This window comes from Eubalaena glacialis, chromosome 6 (assembly GCF_028564815.1).
Source record: "Eubalaena glacialis isolate mEubGla1 chromosome 6, mEubGla1.1.hap2.+ XY, whole genome shotgun sequence".
NCBI classification, from domain to species: domain Eukaryota; kingdom Metazoa; phylum Chordata; class Mammalia; order Artiodactyla; family Balaenidae; genus Eubalaena; species Eubalaena glacialis.
In genome coordinates, this window is record NC_083721.1 from 21,977,249 (window position 1) to 21,992,339 (window position 15,091).

Below are 15,091 nucleotides of genomic sequence, written 5' to 3' on the forward strand. Positions count from 1 at the left end.
GCTGTGTAGCACTAGAGAATGTGGAATGATTTTGCATTCCTTGTCATATTTTCTATTTGGGGATTTTCTTAATTTGTGTATAGTATGATGCTTATTTCTGTATGCAAATTCTTCATCCTGAACAGGAATGAGAAGTGAATCCAAGTATCATTTTGTTGACCGGGTGGTCAATCCTTTAAACATGTACACATTTAGAACTCTCCCTTCAGGGGTCAGTTATCTCAGTATACACATAAACACATTTTTTTAAAACATCACTTTTACCCTTTAGTCAGTGAAAAATGCACTGCCTCTTAATCAAACTCAAGTCACTCAGAGAATGTCTGGTATACAAAATTAATATCAAAGAACAGAAGACTTCTTAGCTAAAATAATTAGGGAAGTTAAAGAAAGGAATCATACACAATATAAACTTACCTCAAGCATTTGATTTTAATTTTAATTTAAAATTTGCATGTATGCTATTTTGCTAATTAATCCTTGATGTTCAGACTTGAACATAAAATGTTATTTTTTATGTATATCTACTGGGTGCTAGAAACAAAGTTGTTTTTATTTATTTATTTATCTTTTTACCATGTTTATTGGAGTATAATGCTTTACAATGGTGTGTTAGTTTCTGCTTTATTTTTTAAAGTTAATGTCTTTTCTAGTACAGAGACATTTATCTAATTGTCTAAAGGAATCCTTTTTTAAATATGAATTCAACTGATTGGGGTTCAAACACTCCTCACCAGTAACACATTTTATATAGAACCATAATTTTCCATTTTTTAAAAGTAGCCTGAAAACTGTGTCAGTGGCACAGTTATCTGAAGGCAAGATTCCTTCAAAAGTTTACAAGCTATTTGCTTATTTACATTTTTATTGCCTATGCCTCTTTTTAAAACTTTAAGATTTTAATCTACCTGCATTCTTTTAGTCTTTCTTGTCTATTAAACTTAGTTTCCATAGGGAAAATAACATTCATGTTCATATTTCATTTGATGATGTGGTATTTGGCTAAATTATGTAATTAAAATATCAATTGAGGGGAATTCGCTGTCAGTCCAGTGGTTAGGACTCCATGCTTTCACTGCCAAGGGCTTGGCTTCAATTCCTGGTCCAGGAACTAAGATCCCGCAAGCCGCGCATTGAGGCCAAAAAAAACAAAAAAACAATCAATTGAAAATGACATAGTGAAGTTTGGGGAAAAACGCAAAAGAATCTTGGTAAGTCTAAAATGCAAATACCAGGAGAAGTACCAGGCCTAATGGAGTGAGTGCCAAGTATGAGAGGTGGTAGTGTGAACAGAGTGAACAGAGCACCTGTCTATACTGGTACTAGCTTATATGCAGGCTCCTTAAGGGATCTATTGCTGTACGTTTGCCAGTCATAAAAATGTGTCTGCCCCTCATATACACTAATTTCATATTCTAGCCCACACAATATTGCTCTTCTAATAGTATTGTGCTACTATCAAATAACTTTATTTCACAGATATTGGTTTTGAGGCCACACAATAGTTCCCTAAAAAAAAAGAAAGTGGAAATGGAATTTCAGTCTGGTCTCGGATTATTCTGAATAGACAGAAACAAGTATAGCAGAATCTGTGTGCCTGTTGAGACAAAGATCAAGACATTTCAAAAGGATAAGGAAATATTGACCATGTTTAGAAAACTGCAAAGAAAACTGTGACATATAGAAAATATTTGATAGGGATATATATCCATGAATATTCTTATCAATCTTTGTAGTCTAGGCTTATGTTGAACACACTTCAAGGAGTAGCACCATTCAGAAAAAAAAAGTTGTTTATACAAAGCTATTTTTCTTATTATTCAAAATGGACACAGCTTTACTAAGACAGTAAGGGAGGATTTTTTTTGAGTTTATATTACCCAGTATTATGTTATTGGATATTACCCCATAATGCTACAATGGCTTTTTAAGAACTACGATAACGTCAATCTTGTTGACATTCACATATTTATTTTATTCTCATCTAAGTGATGATACAGTTGATTCCATCCAACAATCAACATTTTTTTTTACTTACTGATATATCTGCTACTTTCACCTGTCACTTTCCTTTCATCTGAGCTCTGCTGTGAAAGGCACTTTAGTGAACAATAGGGCACAGCTGGATAGTGTGTTGACTCTGGAACCAAATAGCCTGGGGCAAATCCTGCCTCTGCCACCTGGCCGTGATGTAACTTTTGGCCAGGCAGTTAAACTCTCTACACCTAAGTTCTCATCTGCAAATTGAGATAGTAATACTGCTTACTTCCACAGATTGTTGAGAAGTTTAAATAAGTTAACATATATAAAACACTTAAAGTACTACTTGCACCAATAAATGCTATGTGTTGGTTACCATTATTATCCATTTTTATTTTATTTAGATACTTGAATAATTATTTGATTTACTATATATAGCTATTACACTGTGATAAATTGGAATAGAATTATATGAAATATTTATTTTGATGTATGCACAAAACATTATTATTTTCCAAAAATTCAAATTTTTCAATTGTCAATACACAAACACTTATGTGTTTCACTACAAATACAATCCAGAGAAGACAGCAACCTACAGCTTCAGGCAGAACTATTTTCTCAACCCCAAAAATGTAAAATAATTTTGATTATCTGTAATATTGATTTTTCAGAAGTTATTTAACTCCCAGTGATAATGTTTATATCCCTGATCCCTAATTCAGCAGACACAAAGAAACCAAAATGCAGAAAATACTAGAAAGAAGAAATGTTAAATTCCTGTAGGTTTAACCCTATGTTTTCTATATCCGAAAGAGTAAAGGGAGACTCCACAAAGTCTACCTTTAAAAGTGACTTAATGAGCCCTTTTCTCATTAGAATGTTAAATGATGCAAAAACTTGAAGGAGCCAAAATTTATATGCATTCTCTGAAGTCGCTAGATTCCCAGACAGACACAGGTGCTAAATAATTATTAATGACTGTCACAATGTGATTAAACATTTTTTGAGAGGAGCTGCCATACTCTGGTATAAAATAACCCCTCAGGAAGAGTACAGATGGCTGTGTCATTTAAAACAGAGCAAAATGGCTAAATACACTAACAAAGAAGCATCTTAAAGACAGAAAGAAAAAGGGAAATAAAATGAGTTTAAAGAGAAGAATCATCTGTTAGAAAGGATACAAGATTATAATTTTTACAATTGTCTTTTCCTGGCTTGTCCATGTTCTTTCTCAAGAGCTTGGGAAAGTCATTTAATGAACTCAGGTGCCTTATTTATAAAATAGCTTGAATAGTATAGCTACCCCTTCAGTTTTTATGAAAAGCAAACAAAATAAGAGCATTTTATAAAATGTTATATAATTTCCTTTGTACTCATGAATTCAATTTTATTCATCAATTGGCATACAATATTATACATAAACATTCTCAATACACTTAAAAATTAATCAGAATACCTTCTCCACATATTAATTCTAATCTTTGCGAGTAATGGTGGCCATCTGTGGATGAAATGCTATTTCACATAATGAAAAAGTATTTAATAACAAGCATATCCACCAACCAAGCAGTCCTGAGAAATTTTAACATTTTGAAGAAATTCCAGATGTTCAACCCAGTATTTACACTAGGCGATCATGCTGATTCCACCATAAGCACTCCCATTAATTCTTGAAAACTAATAGACTTTAAAAATCATTATATATCATTAAATTTGAAAAAGGTTAGTTACTGATTTTCAGCAAAATTCATCAGAGGCCTCTCATCTTCATAAGACGATTGATAAAATTTAAACATTACTCAGCTATGCTTTATAAGCTTGAGAAGCTGCAAATATGTATATTTACATTTCTAATTAACAGATCTCACTTGAGCCTTTTAAAAACTTTGCTCTGGTGCAGTTTTCAAGCTCATGCTCCCAGTCCTTAGTTTTGTAACTATTACTCTTTTCCTCCTTCTCCTTTTCTTTTTCTCCCTCTATTATTATTATTGTCATAACTTTTCCTGAGGCAAAGGAAATTTTGTGGCCAAATTTTGTGGCCTGAAGCTTATACCATTTTGAAGAGCCTCTTTAAGAAAAATCATACAAATCTGTAAACATAGGAGTGCCTTAGAAGTGACCTTCATAAGTGAGGAGTTCTGAAGCATATGCTTCCTTAGTTTCACCATAAATTCACCCTTGTCTATTATTGCTTACCACCATTCACCAGTATTCTCCAATATCTTGTTATTTGCCAAGCATTGTGCTAAATGCTCTAATCATATTTCATTTGATACTCACGAGAACTCTGTTAGAGACGATTATCATTTCATTAATCCCTTTGAATACATTCAGAATCCTTCCTACCTCCACTGAGTCCAACAACCTGGCCCACATCACCTGGAATTACTAACATATCTGTCTAATTGGTCTTCCTACTTTTATCCATGGTCCTCTTCAGTCTATCTTCAATGGCCAGAGAGCATGTTTGAAATCAGATGTTACCAATCCTCTGATCAGAATGTTCCAGTAGTTTATTTTTCCTCCGAAGAAACAAGTTATTGCAATAGCAAACCACATTCCCAGTATCACGTGGTCTCTTAATCTCATCCCAAACACATCAGCTGCTATCCTCCTTGCAGACCTGCTCCAGACACAAGGGTTACCATTCTTGCTGCTACTCAAATCAGGGTCTAGGCACATTTCCATACTAGGGCCTCCACAACTCTTGACCCCGCTGCCTGAGTAGGTGTTGATGGGAATCTACATTCTAATCAAATAATGAGATATGCTTTTCCTAGTCAGCACTGGGAATCTACAGATTTCTCTTTGAAAGATAATATCTTCGCTTCATGTGCTGCTTCGTTCATTCATTCATGCATATATTTCATTTTTGTTTGATTTTGGGGCTAAATAATACATTGCCCCTGTGGACAAAAAGACGATAAAAGAGTGAGGCACCTCAGTAGGGGAAGGTGGCAAGGCAGCATATGGGAAGAAGCTGACGAGTTGGAAAAGGAACTTTACTCAGGCCTCATCATACAGAGTCAGCGATGGGGATCTACTAAAAAGTGACAAGCAATGGATGCCATTATCAGGTTTTGAAAACATCTTCTTTCAGTTGTTAGAAATACAAGTTATCCTAGCAATTTATCAACACTGTCATCCAACGAATAATAATACAGTATATTCTGGGCACATAATAAAATGTTACTTATTACCTTTGTTCCTTTGGGCACTCTCTATGTGGCAGTTTTCCATCTGTAAAATGGATATATACTAATAACACTTGCGACACTGAGTGATGGTAAGAATTAAATGCTGTTGGTTTTGTAAAGAGCTTAACAAAGTCCGATTGGTACATAATTAACAGTACATAATTTATTTTACTAAATAAATATCATTTAATGTATTCTCATTTCTACAATGTTACTTTATTATATTAATTTTAAAAACATCCTCACCATTTCCTAAATTTGGTTCTTCATCTATATGTTGCCATCTTATCTAATTTTGGTAAAATCTTATTTGGTAATCATATAATAAGAGTTTTTAGCTATTAATAATGATTTGTGGAATGAATAAGTAAACTGGTAGTAAGATAGTGTGAAAATAGTCTTTTCTTACAAAATGAGACCAAGAGATGTGAAATCATGTACATTTAGCACATTTCCCCTCAATTTATTTGTGTATCATTCCCAAGGTAGGAACCTGTAATATGAATGCCACTTTGTTTTCAATACTAAAAATTCAACTTTGGTCTATTACAGCTTAGCAAAAAAAAATAGTTCCACAATAACAGGAATGAAATATTTTTTTTCAATTTGTGTAAGCCTGTGTTTTATTTCCCTTAAGGCAATTAAAAATATGATGACACTATTTTTCATCATGACTTTAAAAATACAGTTATTATAATTTACTTTTGAAGAGATTTCATTTTTCCTTCCAGAATTATAGAATTCCACTATATTACTATATTAGTCAGGATTATCCAGAGAAAACAGAACCAATAAGAGGTCTATCTATCTATCTATCTATCCATCCATCATCCATCTATCTATCTAGTGAACAAAAGAGAAAGAGAGAGAGGTTAATCATAAGGAATTTTCTCACATACCTATAAAGGCTAAATCCCAAGATCTACAGTCAGCAAGCAGGGGACCCAGGAGAGCTGATGGTTTAAGTTCCAGTCTGAGTTGGAAGGCCTAAAACCCAGCAGAGCCTACAGTGTGATTTATTGTCCAAGGTCAAGGGAAGACAGATGTCTCAGATCAAGCCACGGAAGTTCCCTCTTACTCAGGCTTTTTGTTCTATTTTAGTTTTCAAATGACTGGATGAGGCCCACCCACCTTAGAGAAGTCAATCCTCTCTACTCATTCTACCAATTCAAATGTTAATCTCATTCAGAAACACTATCCCAGACACATAATGCTTGACCAAATGTCTGGACACTCCACGGCTCAGTCAAGTTGACACATAAAATTAGCCATCATATCTATAAAACCAAGGGAAAATTACTTTGGTCAACAGTATCAAAGACATAATTAATTCAGAAATTAACACTGAAAATGCACCTGGTGTTTGGCATTCTACATGATATGATATTGATTATGCTTTGTACCTTTGTAACTTCTAACCAATTATAGATAACAGCAATTTACTGTTGCAAAACAAGGAAAATACTCTCACTAATACACATATTCAGTACACAATAATTTCTGCTACCTTTTGCTTCAATGATATAATCTATGTGAAAAGACTGATCTGGGCAGGTGTGGCAGATTTTATGTTCCATAGATGTACATAAGAATATCTCCCATCCCACATGTGCTTCATGCAACATGACTTTGACACTCTTTCCATCAAAGGATGAGGGACTGTATTCTTCCTGTGAATCTGAGTGGTGGACTTTTTTTTTTTTTTGGTTTTGATTTTATTTAATTTATTTATTTATTTATTTATTTATTTTTAACATCTTTATTGGAGTATAATTGCTTTACAATGTTGTGTTAGTTTCTGCTGTATAACAAAGTGAATCAGCTATATGTATACATATATCCCCATATCCTTTCCCTCTTGCGCCTCCCTCCCACCCTCCCTATCCCATCCATCTAAAAAAGAAAAGTGGCTCTGATGAACCTAGGGGCAGGACAGGAATAAAGACGAAGACGTAGAGAATGGACTTGAGGAGGACATGGGGAGAGGGAAGGGTAAGCTGGGATGAAGTGAGAGAGTGGCATGGACATATATATGCTACCAAATGTAAAATAGATAGCTAGTGGGAAGCAGCCGCATAGCACAGGGAGATCAGCTCGGTGAGTGGTGGGCTTTTGATTATGGCAGGTCTGAGGCTGGTTCATATAAGGAAATTGGAGAACGTTAGAACCTTGAGTGATAATGTAACAAGTCCAAGGCTACCACGGTATGAGGAAGCCCAGAATATGTGAAATAGTGTTCTGGCTGACAGAGCCAGTAGGAATCCCTAATTACCACCAGCATTAACCACTATACATGAGTGAAAATGCCTTCACATGATTCCTTTGCCCAGAAGTTGAGGTCTCTCAGGGATAGTTTCTGAAGTCATTGAGCAGATGGAAATTCCTTCTGCTTTTTTCTGAATTGCTGACCCAAAGTATTTGTAATCATAATATGATTATTGTTTTAAGATGAGAAATTTGGGGTGATTTGGTATGCACTTGTAAATAAATGGAGTCAAACTGCAAGTCTTGAGATTACTGTTAATCAAAGCCTAAAGGGTTTTTAGATAGTATTAGAATAGTACTAATGAAGCCTCAATGGCCTGGAGAAGTTTGTTGGTAAAAGCTTAAAAGAGATTAAGGGAAATGGCATTGGGAAATAGAGGAAAGGGGGACTTGCCATATAGTGCTGCGAAATTTGGCAATGTGCTTGCCTGAATGTGCAAAATAGAAATCACATCTAATTAACTTAATCACCTAACTAGGAGATCTCCAGGCAAATTGTTGCAGTGGCCACCTGGCCTTTTCTCTCTGCTTTAAATAAAATTTAAATAAAACAAAAAATGAACTGTTAAATATTTTAAAGTCAGAGTTTTTAGAATTCTAAATTAAAACTGCTTCCTGTTGTCAAATTTTCCAGATGACAAATCATTCTCAAATTAAGAAATAGCTTTCAGGCAAAGATTAAATCCGTGGTAGAACCATAAATTCCTATGTTAAGACCTTAAAAGATGTAAGATGATGCTTCACACAATCTTTTAGACAAAAATCCTTCTAAAAATCACAAAGTGGTCACACAGGTCTTTTCTGTTAAACAAAGGGATTTCTAAGAATCTTAAGGATTTTCTCTCACAGCAGTACCATTGGGAGACCAAATCAGTAGGGGATTTTATTGATGAGATTTGGGAGTGTGATTCTTGCCTAGGGAGTGATTTATAATTTGACCTACTCACATTTTTAAAGGGATTGCATAAACTTGTACTGAAAAGGAAATAGACAGTATAAATTAAGAGTATTTTTGACCCACAAACTTCAATAAGCAAACAAAATTCTGAAAAATAACCTCCCAGATTTATACACATGTGCCACTTCTTGCGAAAGAGGGATAACTCACATGTAACCAGAAGCCTAGAAGTCAGGATCAAAAGACACAGGGAGCAACTCCAAGACATTACAACTGGGCCTGAATCTAAATAGAAAACATTTGCCCAAATTGATTGCAAGATTACTACAGACTAGTGGCTTCTGAGTGCCTCTTGAGCTTCCCATTTTAAACTGGGAGATCTTTATAGTGGTCACCTATGCCTATTCCACAGCTGTGTGATGAGTGTGTGGTAGAGCAGAGAAATATCTATTCTTTTCGGTTCACAAGTCCACAGATTGAGAGAATTAAACAAAGAGGTGGACCCAATATGCTTCACCTAAGCAGCTTCATCCATACCTGGAACCTTAAGTTCTCAAATTTGAAATAATACTGTAATGAAGAGGGGATGTGTATATTGTTCATGTGGGAGAGATGTGAAATTATGTGGCTGAGGGAATACTGTGGCATATTGTATTTTTTCAAGGATGACTGCCACATCTCCCATCCCACCTGTCTTTATTTAATGTGACATTGATGTTCTTTTCATGAGGAAATAAGGCCTACATTTTCTACCATGGACTCTGGAAGGGCTTGTTACTAGAGCAGAAGTGAGTCCTCCATGCCTTCTGAGGCTGTGCTATAAAAGGCAATACAGCTGCCACCTGGCTTTCTTGGGACACTAGCATTTGGAGCTCTAAACTAACTTGTAGGAAGTTTTGTGCTATTGTGCTGCCATAAAGCTCAGGCCACATGGAAAGACTATGTATTAGTATTGATATTTTGACCCAAAGCCCCAACTGTGGTCCTCAGACAAGGATCAGAGGGCAGACATGTGAATGAATACACATCCAGATAATTCCTGACCCAAATGATGAGTTACTTATGACTATAAAGGAATCCAGGTGAGGCCTCTAGCTTCATGGAACAGGGACAAGCAACCCCCCCAAATTTTTCTTTTGCTTTTTGTTTCAAACTGCCACCAATCCACTTCCCTTTTATTCTATCCTTTTATTCCCAAAATAGTACCTGGATGGACCCTCTAAGGCAAAACCTTCCATGATTTCTTGTCTCACACAGAGAAAAAGCTAGTATGCTTGTGGTGGTTAATTTTATATGTCAACTTTACTGGACCCCAGGGTGCCCAAATATATGACTGAACATTATTCTGGGGGTGCCTGTTAATGTGTTTCTACATGAAATTCGCATTTAAATCAGTAAACTAAATAAAACAATTGCCTCCCAAATATGGGTGGGCATCATCCAGTCAATTCAGGGCCTGGATAGAACAAAGGGAGGATTTGCTCTCTCTGCTTGACCTTTGAGTTGGGACATTGGTCTTCTCCTGCCCGTGACCTAGAACTTAGGCCATGGACACTCCTGGTTCTCAGGGCTTCAGACTCAGATTGGAATTTATACCACTGACTTTCTTGGGTCTCCAGTTTGCAAAAGTCAGATTGTGGGAATTCTCAGCCTCCATATTCATGTGATCCAATTCTTTATTATAAATCTTCATTTATATTCTATTGATTCCGTTTCTTTGGAGAAAGCTATTACAGTGCTTATCATGACCTGCATGGCCATCCATGAGTTGATTATGATAACTCTTGTTCTCTTTTGGATGCTTCCTTTTTTCACTACACTCTAGTCTCATTGGGTACTTCTTTTTCTCTTCCCTGGAGCACAGTAACATGTGTGTTCCTGAATGAGCAATTTTACACTGCACTGGATACTCATTATCCAGATATCTGCGATGGTTGAACCTCTGTCACTCTCTTTCAGTTCTTTATTTAAAAGTCAGCTTCTCAGTGAAGTCTCCACTACGCCCCTACCTATATAAGTTCATCTGTAACCAACTATTCTTAAAATAAAAGTTTCATATTTTTCTTCCATAATTTATTTTCCTATTTAGTACTTATCACTCTCTAACATACCATAACTTTTCTCATTTACATTGGTTGTTACTGTCTTCTTCACCATAATGCTCTGTGATTAGTGATTATCCTTTGTTTTGTTGATTATTGTATCCCAAGAGCTTTGGATAGTGGCACATATTTGGTACTCAAAAAGTATTTGTTGAATGGATAATTGATAAAAATCCTATTATTTTTACCTTCAAAATATATCCTGAATCTCATTTTTTCACAAATTTTCATCAATTTTTATTACCCCCCGGTCCTGGATTTGGTCAGTTCTCACCTGGGTTATTATAAAGTCCCAATTATTTCCCTTGCCCCATGACAGTTTATTCTTCAAAAGGTAAACAGAGAAGTTTTTTCAAGACATAAGTCAGATAATCTGTCTCTTTTGCTCAAAATTTGATCACAGCTTCATATCTCAGAATGAAAAACAAAGTCTTTACTGTGGTCAAAAGATCCTGTACTTTCTGAAGGACAGGATATTGAATGATCGGTTCTAAATTTTTTCTCTTGTGTAATAGGATAATTGACCCATAACCTTTGTCAGGTGCTTTGCAATGCTCTTTCACTATGGGTTAAACATATCTCTCTCCCATATTAATGTTAGACTTGGCCACATGACTTGCTTTGGCCCGTAGAATATGAGCATATTTGACATGAAGAGAGTCCTAAAATAGGTTTCTGTAGTCTGACTTCCCATCTATCATTTGCCCTGTGGGGAACATGTCTCAACTGCAGGTCCAAACAGTGACTAATGGAGGAGGTCTAGCCAGAATCCAAATTCATCCAGCCCGCATCCTAAAGCAGAACCCCTAGCCAAGCCGGGGCTAGATCAGCTGACCCCCCAGAGACCTGCAGACCTGTGAGTGTGAGAATATGTTTTTGTTGTAAACCAGACATCTGCATGCCTGCTTCCTTATTTTAATCAGACGTATTTCCACAAATAATACCTCTACCTCTCTCCCACATTTTAACCATCTTGATTTTTCTTCATAGCACTTACATACCTGACACATTGTATATTTACTGTTACTTTCTTTTAATTTCTAGGTTCTCTCTCTCAAACATGCACAATCTATGCAAACAGGGAATATGCTTTTGTTTTTTGGTCTGTTCACAACACACAGAACATTGTCTGACTCTCAGTAAGTCCGTTAAAAGTTCTAAATACGTAAATAAAATACGCAGTACTTAGCAGTGTGATAATTTGATGTGAGTTTCCATGTTTCTGCCCAGAGTGACCAGTGTACATCAGAGAAATGTTAACTTATGTAAAGTAGAAGATTATTAGGAGTCTAAAATATTGATGTTTTATTCTCATATGATGTGATTTTTGCAGGTGTTGAAGCATCAATAGTGTTAACATGCAATGTAATTTAGAGAATATTTCTGTATAAGGTCAATTTATCTTGTGGCTGTCTAGAGAGAATTAGCTCCAGAAATGATCAAAGGACCTCATTATAGTTTATTCTCTGTATGGTAAGCCCATGAAATAAACTCTAGAGAAAGGATTTCAATGAGCGTAGTTTATAAAATATTGTTTTCATTATATTCACTAATAAATATTAAAATCAAGGAAATATAATTTTAAACATTTTAAGGAATTATTGATTCAATAAAAAAACAAAAATTATATATAACTATTCAGTGGAAATGTCATTACATTATAAATCTTTATAGTATCATGCATGGCAAAGTTTTACTAGCTTTATTAAATAAATCTTTCTGTTATTTGAGATTCTTATTTTTCTAGTCAGCAAAATTGTAAGGGTAAAATATTACTTTTAAAGATTTCTCTACATTGTAACACTACTTTCAAAATATATCTCTGCTGTATGACTATCATAAATTTGGTAGCATTGGATACTTGAGGTATATCAGAAGAACTTCCTCAAATAATGATCATCACATGAGGTGTTTGTTGATCAGCAATGCCAGAAAACGTAAGCCACTTATTCACTTACGCTTTAATATTGGAGATAAATTTTTTGTTATAATAATAATAACTTTATTGTAGCAATAATACTTTTGTATAGTGTTAAATAATAATAATGCTTTATTGGTTCAAGAAGTTTTAGTCTGTTTATTTTCTGCTTTTATAAATAAATTTTAAATTATTGTATAATAACGTTTAATGAAATATAATCTAAGTATCATGAAGGTATTACTCTCTTTTAAGTAATATCATTCAAAAGAAAAGTGCCTTAGAGTTTTAACATATAGTTAAACTAAATCTATATATAGAGGTAGCAAATTACATACTTATAAAACATATCCCCTAGCCCTCACCCCTTACACACCTTGAAATTAATTATTTCATTGACTTTTCATTTATATAAAGTAAAATGAAAAGAAACTTCATGTATAGTGTGATGAGTTTGAGGAATGTATAAAACCACGTAATCTACTTCATATCAAGACACATAACATTTCACCCTAAAGATTTCCTTTTGCCTTTCCAAAAAGACCATCAGAAGGAAAGTTACCTTGATGTGGCAATAACTGTGATACAACAATTTAGAACTCAGCATGGGAATTACAAAGTTATCTTCCCTATGATATGGTGAAGAATCAAGCTGTGCATGTGTGCATGTGTGCATGTTTATGATCATACTTCCTCAAGAGAGGAGGTGAAAGTTAGAACTTTATTATAAAGCTGATTAGTTATGAATGTATTATATAAAATTTTACTTTAGATATTATTTTGAAAATTTTATACTGTAATGCCCTTACATTAAAATCACTTAATTCTATATTTTGAAATATTTCATATGATAAAGACTAATTGTTATATATTTTTGTCATTTTTCTTAAATAACAGTTTAAAGAAAGTTGTCATCACTGAGAATCTTTCATAATGTGTCATTGTGTCACCCTGAATTATCATATTAACTGAATTTTTCAAACTTATGATTCATAAAATCTTCTCCTTCTATCAATACATCTGATCCTCCAAGCCTTGTTATATTTATTATTATGTTTCAGAGTATTTGTAATTTCTAAAATAACAGGGAATGTTAGGATTACTTTCAGTGTTTAAATCTTAAAATCAATTGATTGGCTGTTTTTTGATTGGAAAAACATGTATTGGTGTTTAAAGTACACTGTATTAAACTAACCTTGTTGAATTTCTATATGAATTACAAGTAATCTGTTTTAGTATTCTCTCTACTTGTTTTGGGGATTGTCACAGAGATTGCTAGTTTTCCCTCAGTTTTAGTTTTCTCTCTTTTTCCTCTTTGTATTGAGAAGCCTGGGTTTTAGGGGTACTTTTTTGAGTTTTTGGTGGGTCTTTTTTTGTTTGTTTTTATTTCTGGGTTTTTTTTTTTTTCTCTTTCTTTCTTTTGTATTATTAAGGTTTTGTTTAAACTTGGAGCTGGGAGGTGCTGGTCATACTGTTTTCTAGAAAAGTAAGCTCCTGCTCTGTACTTGCATTAAATGCTAGATGTGGCAATGTGACTAGGACCAGCCAATGATATAGTAGGAATAGTACCATGGTTCACTTGCTGATATTTTCCTTAAGGAGGAATGGCTCCCTTTGTCTTCCTCTCCCTTGCTACATCAGACAGGCAAGCTTTGATTAACTTGGTTAAAGATAAAGGGAGTGATTTGGAGGGAAAGAGCTGAGATTGAACATGCCTTTCCTACAGTATTGTTATTTATTACAGAGCAAAGAATGGGATTATTTTTGGTAATATTAGCATTCTAGCTATTAGTATGGTGAAAATATATTCTTTACTCATATATATTTCACTCGTGTCTGGAAAATAATACTGGTCATTTGCACATATTTTATGAATTGTTATATGCAAGAGTCAGAAGCATGAATTGTCCATGCAGTTCTAATTATGCAATTGCCAAATTCTTAAGTCTATGATCATAACAAAATGTTTTCAGCCTTTGCATTTAATTAATATACAGAGTTCTGTGACTTCAATCTTTTTTTATCTGTTTTAAAGAACTCTGTTATTGCCACTATGGTTCCTTTATCTGTGAATATTAATTTTTGTGTGTGTGTGTGTGAATATTAATTTTAAACACCATAATATTTTCACAAACATAATGAAAAATGACAAATAATGACAATGGAAAGTCATGTTTCAAGTGATTTCACTTTGTCTTTTAGGAGGACATCACATCTGCTGCCTTGGTTAACTGCATACACTGATTATTAATAATGATACAAAAAATAAAAGTAAATTCAGAGAAAAAACACTGTAACAAATTGCTATTGTTTAGCTAATAAGAAAAAGGAAACATGATATTGTATTTTAGGCCCTGTGAACTATTACACTTTTGCTATTAAGATACTTTATTTTTTCTTCCATGATACTGTCTTATTTCCATGAGCCGATGTAATTAAAAATGAAAGCAAACTTACTCAAGATGATACATATACAAATTCTGACAGTTCAAGGTTTACAATGCATGTTTTGGAACTATTTGACACTTTGGAGGTTTCCATAAAGAGTAAATTCAAGAAATTTTAAAAAAAACCCTCACCATTATTATATCATAAGGCAAATAGCTGAAATTCATTAGCAATAGGAAGTGTTGTGGAAAATATAATTAAAAACAAAATCTCCTCCCAAAGGAGAATTCCTTTCCACAAATGTACAAGAAAAATGAAACAGTTTTATTACTGAATAAGC